Here is an 18,043-nt window from a genome sequence, read left to right as displayed (position 1 = left end):
ATTATTTGATAGAAAAGTTAATCACTTTTTGAATGAAGCATCTTAATTTTTTGAATAATTTCATTTAATGAGTACATCTCACTACTTGACATCATTCTAGTTAAAATGCTATTTGTGACTTCACTTACAATCTTTATATGGCAGTTGAATGTAATGGTGGTTTAATTTGATAATTCAGATAAATGAATTCAATAATCTAGGAAGTAATCTTCACTTTTTTTTGGCTAAGCACTTGTGTCAGTGGACTTGGAATAAATCTTTCCTCAGTAGAAACTTATATTATCTATGATAGTGATTGGGTAAGAAATTGTAATTGCAAAATGATATTATTTATATGCACTTGTTTGGGTATTTGGATTTTTTGTGTTATGTTTTATGTCATTTTGGATATCAAGTTTTAACTCATATTTGACATCTTTGTAGAATTAAAAAATGGATTTGCAAGCAATGGATTGATGCCATAGGATTGGGAAAACCAAACCTGTGCATGTTTATAGGCTTTGTATAGCTCACTCTACTGAGGTAACATCTTGTTTTTATTAGGCTTTGAAAAAATCTTGCAAATAGGTGATGGTCATTGATGTTTGTGGTTGGTGAAAAATAGTGTCAGATAATGTGTTGTTCAGTTAGGACTTGAAACATTCCTACCAATAACTCAAGTCACTGATGTTTGTATGGTTGATGAAAAATAGTGTTAGATGCTTAAAGTTTCCTCCGACAAGTTGAAGTTGGAGCATGCTGTGATTCAGAAAGGTCTATTTTTCTAGGACCAAACTATTCATAATTTCCTTAAGGTATGTATCTAGATATTTCTAGCTTGGTTTTATAACTAGAATTTGATGTTACTATTTACATAAATAGGTGTTGGAATTACAATAGGAAAGGTAAAATTCTGGGGGGGCGGGTGAATCAGTAGTTTAAACTTTGACCCATAAAACATTCACCACACATCCATCTCATACATTCACTAAGTAAACTAAAATACCATGATAGTAAACATTCACACATATATGACACCAAATATGATTACCCAAAAACCCTCCAATGAGAAGGTAAAATTGGGGTGGGGATGACACCCACAATTCTTCACTATTGCAATAAGAAAGTGTATCCAATGAAGGTTACAATGTTTGATTGTGAGACATGGTCTACCTTGTGAAAGTTCTACCATGTTAGAGGCTTACAAAGACTATTAGGTCTTACCTTGCTAAAGGATTTCAACACCCTGTTAGGAGTGTACCTTGTTAAAGGACTTTAAGTCACAATTAAGTAAGCACCTTGTTGGAGGATTTCAATATAGCCTGTTAGGACTACTTCATTAAGAGATTTAACTAATTCACCTATTAAAAATGTCTTAGCATTGATCCTACGGTTAGCACTTTGTTTCTTGATGATAGATCACCTTGAAATTGATGTATTCAAGATCCTTCTTGATCAAATGTTTCTCTATTGTGTACTATTTCCTTCTTCTGTTCTACTTTAATTGACTTTGCAATTTCAATTCACAATTCCTTAGCCATCATGAATGTTCTATTTTTGCATGCAAACTTCTCTCTTTGATCCTTTCACATTCCTTCCACACATACTTGAAAGTTTAGGGTTTATCCTCCTTAAGACGACCTAGGTGACTTAGGGATAGGTATGAATCAACAACTATGATTCATCCATTTTTCCACTTAAACCTTCTCTTTTTCTAATTGTATGCATGTACTTCATAGGGAATCCAACTTAAGATTCATCCTTATCACTAAAATATTATAATTCAATCTGTATGTCAGCTCAAAAATGGTTTACACAGTAGTTTGTGTCATTACAAACAACTATGACAAAAACTATGCTACTCAGCATCTGAAGTCTCTAATGCTTAGAATATATTGATTTTTATACTATGACTTGATATCTGAATGACTTGGCATGTATTGTTTACTTAGCTCCTAAATCACTCGACATACATTATCTACTCGACACTTGTGTGACTCAGCATATGAGTGACTCGTCACTCACTATGGAATTGACATGGTCTATCTTATACATGTTTCTTGTCATATGTTGTGCTTGACATATACTACTTGTTTGACATGAACTAAGTAAATGACTTAAGTATATAGACACTCACTTTTCAAAACCAATCTAAGATTAACAATCTCCCCCTTTGACATTAGTGTCAAAAAAAATGGTCATGCATTAACATCCTTATTCTTACAAGCATAACATATCTCTTATTCAAATTTTGTACAAAATTTCAAAATATCAAAATTTTGAAAACAACTTATACATCAAATTTTGATAACTCCCCTTGAGTTGTTAGATCTAATTCTAAACTCAAAATGTTACTCCTACTAAGTAGAAATTCTATACTTTTCTTTTCTTTCTCCCCCATTATTTTCTTTCTCCCCCATGCTCTTATTCTATCTTAGTTTAGCACTCTTTATCCCCTTTTTCTTAAGCAAGCTTTCTCCCCCTTTTTGACATTGATGTTAATGGGCTATACATTGATAATATGTTTGTCCAAGAAAGATTTATGGACCTCAGGAATAATTTTAAGAGTGGCATCCCAATTTTCATAAGCTACATCCAAAGACTTAATTTGGATGGCCAACTTAATAGCAAGGTGAACTAGGCCATCTAATGTAGAAACATTGGGATCTTTCTTCATAAGAGTTTCTATATATCCTAACTCCTTGTGTAAAATCTAATGTAATGAGTCAATGTAGTTTGGATGTTGGTTAGTTTGGTCTTGATGTTGGCTTCATCTACATATAATGTTGCTAACTAACTCTGGTTTGCAATAAAGTCATGAAATGCTTTTCATTTTGAGTTGGAGTAATGGGCAATTTAGCTCCTGATGACTATATGTTACTTTCCAAGCTAAGGATGTGATTCCTTGTTTCTTGTGTGAAGAGTGTGGGATTTCATAGTTTGGTGTATAGTGATAAAATGTTCTCAAGTACCTTCTTTACACTTTCTACCTTAGTTGCCAATGCAAGTTGTGTAAGTGCTATGTCACCAGATATTTTCTTATTCACTTTACTTTGAAATATCTTTTCAGATCATTCTAATAATTTTGTATTAGTATCAAGGTCTGCATCACTTACCTTTTCCACTATATTTGTCAATTGTTCAATGAGTTTCATTGTTTCATCTAGAGTAGGAAAATTAAATGCATCTAGGAAGATATCTTTAATATCATCCAAAACTTGCTTCTACGTATGATCCCTTCTAAGTAGTTCTTGATGCTTCTTTCTATCTAAGGCTTCTTGTAGTATGCCCATCTACTCTATTGTTATTGTGGCATAATCATATTTTGGCAAAAAAAATTCTTCATCTAGGCTTACATCTCCATATTATATTACCTCTTCTGCCTTTGATGAACTTGGACTTGGCATTGAGAATTACAAAAGTGTTGCATCTGTGCTTGGTCTTTGAAGAGTGTGACTAGAAGGAGTGCCATATTCTGGTAAAGTTAGTAGGGATTGAATTACTTCTTTCTCCTTTAGTTTAGGTGTCAACTTAGTCACTTTAGGCTTATCCATTTCTACCACAATGCCTTGAATTACACCTTGAAGTTGTGTTGGAGGTGCAGATAAGTCTATCTAACCTGTTTGACTCTATGTTTCAGTAGTGCCTTGAGTTTTCACTTTATCTTCTCCAATTGTATCAACCTTTTCTAATATAACTTTTGGTACTTTTTTTGAAGGTTGTATACTAGTGACTTGAGGGGTGATGGCAGGTGGTTCTTGTGTTTTCACCTCTTCCCTTGTAGTGGTAGTCACTGATTTCTAAATTTTATTTACACTCACTAATACAGGGTTGTTACATAATTTAACATATAGTTTAGATTGATCAAGTATCTTTTTCAAGTCTTCCTCTATTAAGGGGTTGATGTTATGAGCAATAAGATTAGAAACATCGTTTATGGTAACTATTTCAATATTTGCACTTGTTATTTGTTGAGGGCTGACATTTGGTGATTATGTATCTTGTACACTCTATTCTTGTTGCTACTCTTCCTCAACTATTTCCTAACTACCTATATTCATTTCAGTACCTCCCTCAACTGTGTCTTCATTTTTGTCATATTCTTCATCATCTTTAAGCTCAATAGGCTCATGTTCTCCTTCTTTTACCATAGTTAGTCCATATGTAATTTTCCACATTTGTGTGGTCTTATTTACAACATCTTCAATATTGTTCTAAAATATGTTGAAGGCTCTATAATTAGGGACAAATATAACAACATATTTCTTTATGGCTTTAGAAATTTGTTCCTTACTGAGTTCAAGCATGACTTGAGCATGTGATGTCTCCCTAATTTGCATTTCTATGTTCAAACAATAATGTCATAATTGCTCAACTTTTTCATATAGGCTTTTAGGCATAGAGTTGGAAATCTCTAGAGGGGCTTTCTTAAAATTTTCCATCATGGCATATATTTCATCCTCCACTTGATTCTTTTCAACTTTTCCAAGACTATCAAAATCAATGTGAGAAAATCTTGATAAATCTGTATTATTTTTAACATTTTTACATAGGTTGTCTAAATCTGAAGATGGATTATGACTCACCACTTGGAACTGGCTATTTTCATCAAATCCTATTCTTTCCTCATTAGATTTAACTTGAGAAATGTACTTTCTCCTTGGTATTTTATGTGCTTCTCCTTTCTACTATGTTGGTTTGGCTTTCTCTTTAGCCTTTTGTGCAATCACACATTCACTAGCCCTTGTGGTAGGTGATGTAGGTTTGGGCTGGCTTGGTTTAGTAACCTTCTTGGGTCTTGTCACTATTTGTGCTTTAGCCTTTCTCTTCTTCTTATCGATAGGAGTAGGTGCTTCCTCGACTTCTTCTTCCTTGACACCTTCTATGTTTTTGATTTCCTACTCTTGTTGATCTTCACCCTTTCCTTTTTTTAATGCAAGTGGTGGTTGAATTTGAGTGTCTTCTTCCTCTTCATCCTTTGCTTCCTCGATACCTTCACTAAATTTAGATTTCAATTTCTTAACTAGTTTCTCCTTCTTGATGACATATGCAGTCTTTAATTCCATGATAATCTTATATTTAGCCATCTCATAATTACCAAATGCTTTGGCATTTTTATCTATTTCTTTTGCAAGCAATGTTGTTATTGCTGCAGAGGCCTCATCTACATTAATTTCATAGCCCAATAGCCTTAGCCATCTTATTCTTGGAGTTTCTACTTGAACAAATGTATAATCAACATCAACTAGAAAACAACCATCATTATAATGTTTTTTCACTAATGATACTAGAATCCTCAATCTTTTCTTTATCAATTTCTTGAAGTCCTCAAAGTAACTGGTCATTACTGACTCAAAATTTTCACTATTTGTTCAATGAACTCTCCGATTTAAACTGTTATAGACCTGTTTGTCTTCCATGCCACTATGCCAAATGTAGGAAATGTGTTTTAAACATAAAAGAAGATACATATCAAAATAGATCCAAATTTGCATTGAGCACTCTTTGATTTCCTTATTGCTCCTAGGTTTTCAATCAATTGTTTTAGTTGTAGCTTGGCAATCATATGTATCATCCTTCTTCACAATTTTGTAACCCACATCTACTGCAATACAAGGCATGTTGTTCAATCTGCTTGATTGGTAACACTTATGTGCAATCACCCTTACTACAAAATCTATCAGGGGATCTATGATGGTGTCTATGGTCATTCCCCTCATTCCAAAAAGCCCCTGTGTTCTTTTTAATAATTTCTTTTGACTCACTCCTCAAAGTCTTTGGTTGGTCTTGGGTTGGATACCCTATTATCTTGTGGATTATTCTTTTGGTGATTTTGATTAGCCCATTCTCTAACCATAATAAATTATCATGAATCCTACTCAATACAATCCTGATCCATTTAGTTTTGAAAATATTTAGGAAATCTAGGACACAAGTTAACCCTTTATTTTCTATAATCTTGAATTCTTCCCTTAGAACACCATTTTCACATAGTTTACCATTTGATTTTGTATTCTCCATACCACCAATACTGCCAATTTTGTAGTTGTAACATTTTTGACATCTTGAATCATTAGAACTATCAATGGTATCATGGATAACACACATGAGGGATCTTGTTTGTATGCAATGTCTAGTATGGATTTGAAAATATGTTATTTTACTTCATTACTAACAATTGAACATTCAAAACCTTTTTACCCTCTACACCCTTTAAACTAGATGTCATTTTACAAAACTAGGTTTTATGAAATTTGAAACAGCGTAGCTCAGCACATGATAAATACCTTGCAATATGATGAAATGATGTTGAATCACTATTCAAATCTCTTAAAATTGCTTTAGATGTGTTTTTGAGTCACTTGTAGCTCTTCTTTCTCTTCCTCTATTTCAAAATAATGTAAGATGAGATGAAATCAGTCAAATACCCTTTTGAAATACTATAATTAATGTTGAGTACTTATATAGCTGTAAGCTCAACATCAACTAATTTTAGGCTCACTTGACATCCACTAGTCTTTTCATTCATTTGGCAACCATTACAAGCTTGGAAACAACTGGCTAGTCTATTAGCTCGAAATCCTCTAGTATTTCACTCAACAATCATAGGAAATTTTTTATGCTCGACAGTAACATGAAAAACTTAAAGATTTTTCTTTGATTTCTAACAACATCTTGCATCTTTATTCATGCTTATGTGGACCTTTCAGTACTAAATCCTTTGGAATTGATGTATGATATAACTTTTCAATATTAGTCACACATACCTCTTGATTGCTTAGTTTGATGAGGTGTGATCACTTGACCCATTGGGTGAAGTGTTCCTTTCTCCATTTAATGTACTACAATCCTCCTATTTCCTCCATGTCTTGTTCATTTCATTTCTAAAATTTTCAACATCTACTTTGCCTTTCCCTTTATTGAACTTACAACTTGGTGCCTTTGACCTTATTGGACAATATCAACTGATATGACCAATGTTTGAACAATTAACACATGTGGTTTGATTGAACCACCTTTTGTAGTCACTTTCAAAGTGTGTCCTAATACAATTCTTAGGAACATGTCCATAATCTTGACAATACTGACAACTATACCTTGTATTATAATCCCAGTTGTAAGAGTTGCCATTGTTCTTTACCTTTGTTTGCCTGTCTGATGACTACATGGATTTTGATCTACACTCAAAAGCTCTATGTCAATACTTCTAAAAGTTATAACAATATACTTTAAATCCTTGAGTGTTCATGGTCTTAGTTCTACATTCATTTGATTGATGACCTTGTTTGTTGCACTTATGGAAGTGAACCATGCTCTTATGCTTGACTATGATTTATAGCTTTTCTCTTATACACATTAGAAACATGTCCTTTCTTACCACAATTATGACAAGTAGGTTTGGAATCCTTACCTTTTTGGTTCCTTTCTTCATCACTTTTGGATGACTCTCCTTCTTCAGTACTTGTGTTTCCCAGTCCATGTGTATCGTTATTGGATCTAGGGGATCTCAATAATTTCTCAAAGTATTTTATGGCTTCTTTAGGTTTATTAAAACTTTCAAAAAATTCCTTTTCCCTTTTTAGGTCACTGTTTAATTGCTCATTCTGTAACTTTGATTTTTTTATCTCAGTGTCCTTGACATTTAATTCATAGTTGACATTCATCATTTGACTTAGAGTATCTAATTGCATGTTAGAAATCTTAGTTAGCTCTGATGATTTCTCTTCCAATCTACTAGTCAAAACTCTTTTGTCATCTTCAATCATGGCTTTATCTTCTATATCATTCTTCTTCTATTTAATCACCTCACATAGTAGTATGGTTTGTGATTCTTGCTCTAACTTGAGATTTCTAATTTCTTTAGCTTGGGTTCTATCATTTTCCATTAGATCTACAACTTATACTACACCAAATTCATTAGAGTCTCCATTATCAAATAGCTTAGTAGTGTCCATCTCTTTGTATTGTGTATCATTCTCTTCAATAGTGATTTCCTTCCTTCTCTTTAAAGATTTATTTAAGTCTTCTATTGCTTCATTTAGTTGATGTAGATTGAGTTGTATTTTAATTCCCTGATTCTCAATGATCTTTCCCAACTTGTAGACTTCCATTTCCAAGATCTTTCCTCAAAGCTACAAAGCTTCTCTTTTGGAGAACAAGACTTTGATACCAATTGTTGGAATTAAAATAGGAAAGATAAACTTCTGGGGGGGGGTGGTGGTGGTGGGGGGTGAATAAGTAGTTTAAACTTTGATACATAAAACATTCACCACACATCCATCTCATACATTCACTAAGTAAACTAAAATACTATGTATATCTACATCATGTAAACAAGTAAACATTCACACATATATAATTCCAAATATGATTACCTAGAAACTCTCCAATGAGAAGGTAAAACTAGGGTGGGGATGACACCCACAAATCTTCACTACTATAGTAATAAAGTGTATTCAATGAAGGTTACAATGTTTGATCATGAGACATGATCTACCCAATGAAAAATCTGCCCTATTAGAGGCTTACAAAGACAATTAGATCTTACCTTGTTAAAGGATTTCAACATCCTATTAGAAGTGTACCTTGTTAAAGGACTTTAATTCACAATTAAGTAAGCACCTTGTTAAAGGATTTTAGTATAGCCTGTTAGGACTACTCTGTTAAGAGATTTAAATAATTCAGCTATTAAAATGTCTCAGGATTGATCCTACAATTATCATTTTCTTTCCTGATGATAGATCACCTCTAAACTGATGTGTTCATGATCCTTCTTGATTAGATGTATCTCTGTTGCATACTATTTCCTTCCTCTATTCTACTTTAACTAATTTTGCAATTTCAATTCACAATTCCTTAGCCACCCTGAACATTATGTTTGTGCATGATAACTTCTCTCTTTACTCCTTTCGCATTCCTTTCACACATACTTGAAAGTTTAGGGTTTATCCTCCTTAAGAAGACCTAGGTGACTTAGGGTTAGGTATGAATCAATGGCTATGATTCATCCATTTTTCTGCTTAAACCTTCCCTTTTTTTGATTGGATGCATGTATTTCATAGGGATTCCAACTTAAGATTTGTCCTCATCACCAAAATATTGTAATTCAATCTATAAGTTTGCTAAAAAATGGTTTACATAGTATTTTGTGCCATTACAAACAACTATGACAAAAATTATGTTACTTGGCATCTGAAGTCTCTGATGCTCGACATATATTGATTTTTATATTGTGACTTAGCATCTGAATGACTCTGCTCTTGAATCACTTGACATATGTTGTATGCTTGGCACTTGAGTGACTCGACACTCACTACGGACTCGACATGCTCTATCTTATACATGTTGTGCTCAACATATACTACTTTTTTAGTATAAACTAAGTAAATGACCTAAGTGTATAGACACTCATTTGTCTAAACCAATCTGAGATCAACAATATCATCACCTAAACATTTTAAATTTTTAGATTTAGTAGAGCTACAATATTACTTAGTCTTTATGTTTAATTCATACATAGTCAGGATGGACAAGTGTCTCTTTCAATCTCATTCTTTCTTGCATTTCTACAATTTGAAAGTATGTTGTGTGCAATTACACTTGGATATTTGATGATACTCGGTTCTCTTATCTATTTGTTTGTGTGTGAACCTTTAACTAAGAGCATAGAACCAAATTATTGGAAAATCAAAGTTTTTGAGTTGTCAAAGGAGCAAATGGATTAACTCTGTTAGATTTAGGGTTCGGGTGTTATCTCAATGTGGCAAACTTTTATGACATGAATTAAATGAAACATTATTTTCCATATACCAATCGAGTGTTGGCATTTTATACAAACAATTCTAGGTTGGACTGTATGCATATATGGTTAAATGGAAAATCAAAAGATTATTGTAATATTCAGTCTCATTATTTATTTTGTTGAGTTCATTTCCCTTACCCCCATTCCATTGTAATAGATACAAGGATGAGTTTTGGACATCAATTGAATGGCTGTATCACCCTTGAGAAATTGATAAATTGATCCTAATGGTATGAAGTATGTTAGAGCGTATGATTTTGAGAGGCTTTTATTACTCATATTTTATCATATCTTATTATGTATGAGAGTTAATTTTTAATGTCATCCACGCCTTTTATCCATGCATTAAATTACCAACCACTTTTTCTGTGTAAAGTAGCGACTATAATAGTTATGTTCATTGGCATCACCAAACTAGAAAGAATAAAGGAGAATGGACAAAAGGGACGTTGCTCAGAAAATGAACCTCCAAATGCTCAAAAATATATCAAAGAAGAATAAAACATGGAGGAATGTAGCACAATATTTCTTTCAAAGAATGGAAATCCACTCATCCCTAACCCTATTTTTATTTATTGTTATCGCTATAGCTGTGTTGATTAAGCTATTAGAGAATTTTGTGTGGTTCCTTGTGCTATGGCTATGAACCCATTAAAAAATCAATTAAGAACTCAAACCCACCTCTAATTAACTTCAAAGGAAAACCATCTAGCAAAATTGGGTTTACAAATTAAACAAACATAAAGAAGAATATGAGGAAGATATAATAAGTGAGCTAATACTCACTCAAACACCAAAGAATATTGAGAAAAAAAATTAACATACCTTTTTCAATAAAATATTATAGATGAACAATAACCCTAACACCAACAGAGCACATTCCACCATTTTGCAGGTTTAAAACTTTTAAAACTGGAACAATTTTTTTTCAAGATAAGGGTCAAAGTTGAACAAAGCTCCTATGGTAGTAAAACTCATAGGACATTTTACAAGATACAAACTCCTAAAATTTGATGATTTCATTTTTTCTAAAGTAAGAGTATGGTAGAAAAAACATAAAACCAAGACAAAATGCAGGAACATTTTACAAAGCTAAAACTCCTAAAAGTAGACTTTTCCTCTCTTTCAAAGAAAAACTAATGTTGAATGAAATATTCACATAGAGGGGTCATCCATACATTTTTACATTTTAAGCTTCCTAATAAAGCTCTTAGCTTCTTCTCTATTAAAGGCATTTCCATCATTGACCCACTTACCAACTATAACAGGAAAATCTTTGAGAGTACATTTAAGAATATCTTCAGGCAAGATTTTAAATGGTCCATCTGCTACATCTTCCATTTCTGATAAATCAAAATCAACTTGAGCTTCTCCTTTGAGATCTCATGTTCTGGATCCAAAGCTAAAACCTTTGTACTATCACTGTCTAACAATGAAGCTTCTTTAGGGGGCATGTCTAGCTTAGATAAATTTTCACTTTCATCTTTACCCTCCTTTTTCTCCTACATGCTACCCATAACCTGTGATGCAAACCTATGAGCAATCCCTAGATAAATGAAAAAGGAGATGTATTGATCAATGATGAAATTGCATGCTTGAACTGAGTGCTCATGATTATACTCCTAACTAAAGGGTACTTCATTACAAAGATAAATCATTACAGGATCAACAACAACGAGCTTTGCCATGCAATCCAACACTTTAAAGATATGTTGTGAGCATACCCACATAATCTTGTGACTTTCACATCAAATATGATCATCACCTTTTTTTCTTTTTTGCTATTGAGAACCTAATTCTGTCAAAATTTTGACCAAATTAGGAAACCCTAATTTGGTTAAAATTTTGACCCAATTGAACAAAAAAAGAATTCATAGGCCGATATGGCCTTTGGTCAAAAATTTAGGTCAAAAATTAGGGGGAAATGTTCTAGTGTCACCACTTTTCACTCTTTTAAAGTGAGCTTTGTTAGGAGCGAATCCCATTAAAGCTTACAATACACATTATTAAATGTGACCTAGTTAGAGGATTTAATCGCCCTATTAGGAGTGGCCTTGTTAGGGGACTTTGATCATTTCATTTAGAATGTCACCTTGCTAAAGGATTTACATAGATTTTTAAGTCCTTCAATGACTATTAGGTCAACCTTTGATCAAAAGGATTTCAATACAAACTATTTACAATGAGTAGAAAGAAAATAGTAGGGTTTTATCTATATAATTACACCTTACTTTTGCAATTTAGGTCACTGTTTGGTTCATGTGTTGATTTACTGGTAAACTCCCCATTGTCATCTTTGTCCTTGATTAGCTTGGAAAGCCTTCAAGTATTCAATCTTCTCCTTCCAAAAAACTTAATCCTTCTACTTAGATTCACTTATCAACTTCAACAATATCTCTACAAGAAATTCCTTTCTCTTGTTTCACACTCACCATCACACACTTGTGTTCACCCTTGTGCATCTCTATTCCACCTTTCTCTGTGTGCATACATTCAAAGTTTGACTATATAACTTCTTAAATAGGTAATTTATATTTTTCCATTTCCATGTTCACTGTAGATCTTAGGGTTTACAATCTGATTCATTAGATTTATTGTATCTATTCATCTTCCTTCTTTTCTAGAAAGTTCTCATCCTTCAAATTCAATCATAGGTATTATATATAATCCTCTCCTTGAATTAAATGATCCAACTCATCAATCTTATCTTCAACATGGTTTCCATATCCCAAGAAATCAATTGAGTCAGTTGGAAATCATGATTCCTCAAGCACATTCAAAATATTGTTAATCGACAATCTCTAAGTTCTAACACTCAATAATTACTTAATCACTCAGTTGTTGTAAGAATATTTTCTCAGCATCAACTATCTTTCTTAATCAATACTAAGGCTTGATCAACACTAGTTTTTCTCAGCACTTATGGTGGCTCGGTTAACACTAGCATCACTCAAAATTTCTTGGTCTCTTAATCTATTTCTTGGCTAAGCTTTACATTCATTATCTTGAAAAAGTCAAACAAATCAAATATCCATTGTAGCTTCTTTTCCATAATTCAACATTTCCTCTAGGTGCTATTTTTATGAGAAATCTCTAAGTCCTCTTTATCAATCCAATAGATATGACATTTAGATCAAATAGAAACATGTCTCATCAATAGATCTGACATCAATGACAAAATGAAAATTATTCTAATTGTAAGTTTCCAACAATCTCTGTCTTCGGCATTGATGACAACATCTCAATATTTTAACACCTCAATATATTTTACAATTCATATCTTTACAAAAATCTCCCTCTTTTTTACCATGCAATCCAAAATGTTTCATTATCATGAGTAATCAATATCTTTAGTTTCATTCTTATTCTTATCTTTGCAAGTTCAAAAACTTCATGTATCATTATCTTCATCTTAGGTACATCTCTCCCTCTTGGATATATCTCTCTTCTTCTTTAGTGTTTCTCTCTCTTACTAGTGTATCTCTCCCTCACTAGTGTATATCTCTCCATCTTTGATAATAATGCCAAAGACACTTAGCATTCCCACCTTCAATTAATTCATACATTTGGATTATGTAGATATTTTCATGTTTGGCTAATTTTGGCCATCTGTCTATGATTGGTCTATTATGTTGTCCTTGACTGTCTACCTTAGGCATCTCCCAAAGTAGAACTATCCTGCATCAATGTGTTAGATATTCTAATTAGCACATTTGGTCCAATACACCTTCTCTCCTTAAGTTTCTTTGTTTAGGGCAATTGCCCCTAATTTACCTCTAACATATTTATGAGCATCTTTAGGTAAGGATTTAGTGAATATGTCAAAAATTTGTTCTTTGGTGTGCACATATTCTAACTTCACTTCTTTGTCTTGAACTAGTTATCTCAAGTAGTGATACTTGATAGCAATGCATTTTGTTTTTGTGTGCATCACTGGATTCTTTGAAATGTTAATAGCACTTGGGGTATCACAATAGATACACACTAGATCTATAATCTCTTCTTTCATTCCTTTCAGTAATTTCTTGATCAACATAATTTTTGAATAGTTCACTACAACTACCACATACTCAGCTTCAGCTATTGATTGGTAAATACAATTATGTTTCTTGATTTCTCATGACACCAATCTCTTTTCTAGAAAGAATGTACCTCCACTAGTGTTTTTTCTATCATCAATATTTCCTTCCCAATCAAATTCAATGAATACCTTCAGTTCAAATCTATCACTTCTCTTATAATACAATCCATAATCTTGTATATCTTTTAGGTATCTCATTAAACTTTTCACTACCATTATGTGATTTTCCTTGGGATTTTCTAAAAATCTAGCAACTATCCCAACTGCTAATGCAATATCATGTCTATTAAGAACAACATATTGCAATTTTTCAATTATGGATCTATATAGTGTCTGGTTCTCATTAGTAGATTAATCATTCTTAGATAACTTATGTCCTATAGACATAGGTGTGCTCACTAGTATTGAATCTTCTATTCCAAGAGTTTTTAGTATCTCCTTGATGTACTTGGATTGAGTTATGAAAATATCAAACTTCATTTGACATACTTGTAATTGTCAAGTATTTTAGCTTCAAGGAATTGAAGCAATATATTTGAGCTACTTTTAAATTTGACTATTCGTATATATATATATATATATATATATGAAACTATTCATGTTATCTCATATATGTAAAGTATAAAATATAAATAGTATAACATTTCCTTGTTAACCTTTAGACTTAATATAAATCAATGAAATAATTATACTGATGAAGGAGTATAAGTATAATATAGATATCAATTTGTAAAAACTATTGATTAGTGAGTCATCTCTAATGTTATTAAGTCTGCAATTATTTGCATTGAATTGGTGCCTCCAATGTGTTTGTATTGAAGCATGGATACATAGGGTCACAACCCTATGTACACATGCCTCAATACATACTTATATATTCTTGCAAAATCTGAGTTAGATATCAATCAATAACAATTGGAAAATGTATATCAAGTATTTAGACCTACACATACATTAAACAAAATCAGTAAGACTAAAGGAGATATTATTGATATATATAAAGACAAGTTGATCTTAATTACATTCATTAGAAAATAAATTGAAGATTGTCCAAGATACTTTTATTAAAGATTATAAGAATTATAAGTCTAATCCATTAAATGATCTATAAAACTTTACATTATCAGAGCCTAATTGGCAAAGAGACCTATAAATTAAACTCTTACAAAAACAACATTGAAAAACATGTCAAAAAATGTCAGAGTAGAGGATAGGCTAGAAGAAGTAGCAAATTTCTTCTCATGGAAAATTTGAATTACAACAATCCTAGAAGAATTAGAACTAGAATCATTTATTGAATCAAATAGTTCAATACCTATAGATGAGGCAAAAAGGCCACTTGGAAAAGATGAAATAATAAAATCAAGAAAATTATTGTGGATTTTGTAAAAAATCATATTATTTCTTCCATTTCAAATCTCATAAATGCATTTGAAGTATTCAAAAAAATTATGGACACATTTGAAATCAACAATTCAAGAAAATTAATCAAAATGAAAAATCAACTAATGAATACAAAAATGAACAAAGGTGATTCAATTTCATCCTACTTTGGAAAACCTTCAGAGGTAAAGAATCATCTTTCTTCCATTACAAGTAAAGTAGAAGATCAAGAATTATATATAATAGCACTTAGAGGATTACCTATATCTTGGGGGGCATTCATTTAGTTTGTGAGTAGGACCTCTATACCAGCTTTTGATCAACTAAAAAATAATTGCACATCAGAAGAATCAAGACTAATTTCAAGAGGAATCGTTTCAAATCAAGAGGGAGAAAATCAAGCCCTTTTATTTATCTCTCATAGCCAAGGAAAGAAGAGGAAATTCAAAGGGAAGAGAAATGATAAGAGAAAAGGAAATAATAATTACAAAAGAAATAATTTTCCAAAGTTAGATGTTATAAGTGTGAAAAACTTGGACATACATTCAAAAACTATCCTAAAAGGGTAAAAATCCTAGCCTTCTTAGTCATAACGAACAAGGATGAAAATTTATTATTTTATTCTATGCTATCAAGTGAAATGAAATCAAATGAAAATGTTTGGATAATAAATAGTGGTACCTCCCATCATATAACAAGATTCAAAGATAAATTTGAAACTTTTGGTAATTATCTCACTAAAGGAGTCACCATTGGAGACAACTCCACATATCTAGTAAGAGGAATAGGGACCTATTATAGACAACTAAGAATTGGGGTCACACTAAAATTAAAAGATGTTCTTTTTGTACCAAACATACAAAGAGATCTAGTATCTATCTTTGGTCTTTCTCATGAAGGGTTTCAAGTTAATTTTAGTGAATACAAACTATTGAACTAGCCTAAAAACACAAATCTCAAGAATTTTATTACTATAGGATCAAGAGATGAGACCCTATATAAACTTTGCAATAGTCAAAATAAAACCCTAAGTCATGAAGTGGAAAATTATAATGAAGTATGGCATAGAAGGCTTGGACATTTTGGATTTAGTTCACTCCCTAATATAGAAAAAATTAGCATTGGAACACCAAGCCTAAACTCTAAACATATAGGCACTTGTAAAGGATGTGCTCTAGGAAAGAATTAAAATTTTTTTTTTTCCTCTAAGTAAACACAAGTCTAAATCAATTATGGAACTAGTGCACTCTGACTTATGCAGACCCATTCCTACACTTTCTCTAGGAGGTTTCTCCTACTACATAATATTCATTGATAATTTCTCTAGGAAAAGCTGGATCTACTTCTCAAAAGTCAAATAGTCATATGAGGTTCTATCAAAATTTAAAGAATTCAAAGAAATAGTGGAAAATCAAATGTCAAAAAGAATTAAAATGCTAAGATAAGAAAATGGAGGAGAATTTACCTCTAAAATTTTCAAAACTTCCTATACCTCTATTGGGATTAAGCAGGAGTATATGGTACCGTATAATCCTCAACAAAATGGGGTAGTAGAAAGAAAAAATAGAACCATTGTCGAAGAAGCTAAAGCTATGCTTCATGATCAAAATTTATATTACTCATTTTGGGTAGAGGCCACCAATGTAGCCATATACATTCAAAATAAATGTCCACACTCTATAATAAAAAAACATAACTCTTGAGGAAGTGTTCTCAGTAATTAAACCTGACTTAAGTCATTTTAGACTATTTGGTTTTCCTATTTACATTCACATACCTAAATAAAAAAGAACCAAATTAGAACCATCTAGAAAGAAAGGAATTTTTTTTGGGCACAGTGAGAACTCCAAAGGGTACATAATCTATATACCTGGATAAAGATCAATTGAAGTAATTAGAGATGTCATATTTGAAGAGATTATTTCTTCAAAACTATCTAAAGTATAGATGATGAGCCCATCACAGACTTAGATGAAAATCTACAAACTGAAACTTAGAGGAAGAACATATTAGAAGAAAATGAATCATCAGAGACAACACTAATGTCAAGAAAAGGCCCCTATGGGAAAGGAAAGTGATTGAAGAAATTAACGTTGAGCTAGATGAAATCTCCAAGGAAAGAAAAAAACTAGTAACAAATCTTGTTATATTTCCTTAGTAACTAAGCCGACAAAATATGAACCATCAACTATTGAAGAAGCCTTAACATGTCAAGCTTGGAAATATGCTAAGGTTGATGAATATCAATCCATATTAAAAAATAATATTTGGGATATAGTACCTAGACCAAAAGAAAAGTCAGTTGTTTCATCTAAATGGTTATATAAAATCAAATATGCTTCTGATGGAAGTTTTCAAAAATATAAAGCAAGGTTTGTTGCTTGAGGTTTTCTCAAAAGACAAGCATTGATTATGAAGAAAATTATTCTCATGTCACTCACTACACTTTTGTAAGAGCTATTATTGCAATTGTAGCATCCAAAGGATGGAAGATGCATCAAATGGATGTCAAGACAACATTTATGAATGGTGCTATAAATGAAGAAGTATATATCAAAAACATGAAGATTTTTCTATAAAAGATAAGAATAAATATGTATGTAAACTTAAGAAAGATTTTTATGGACTCAAACAAGATTCCCGAGCTTGGTTATGAAAGGATAGACAACTATTTTACCAAACTAGGATACTCAAAGAATGAAGCGGATCTAAATATCTACTTAAAAATTTCTAATGATGACATGTTAATACTTGTTTTATATGTTGATGACATGTTAATACTATTTCTTGGTCCTAGA

General features: G+C 32.0%; 1 pseudogene; it reads left to right on the top strand.

Annotated features, from left to right (window-relative positions):
* The window catches only part of LOC149546004 (chromatin remodeling protein DDM1-like), a 59,023-nt pseudogene that overhangs the window by 18,466 nt on the left and 22,514 nt on the right, over nt 1-18,043 (top strand).

Source organism: Cupressus sempervirens, chromosome 7 (genome assembly GCF_028749045.1).
Source record: "Cupressus sempervirens isolate cs-2001-9-10 chromosome 7, ASM2874904v1, whole genome shotgun sequence".
NCBI classification, from domain to species: Eukaryota; Viridiplantae; Streptophyta; class Pinopsida; order Cupressales; family Cupressaceae; genus Cupressus; species Cupressus sempervirens.
Note: the sequence above shows the minus strand (reverse complement) of the source record. Positions and strands in the feature narration are given on the sequence as shown.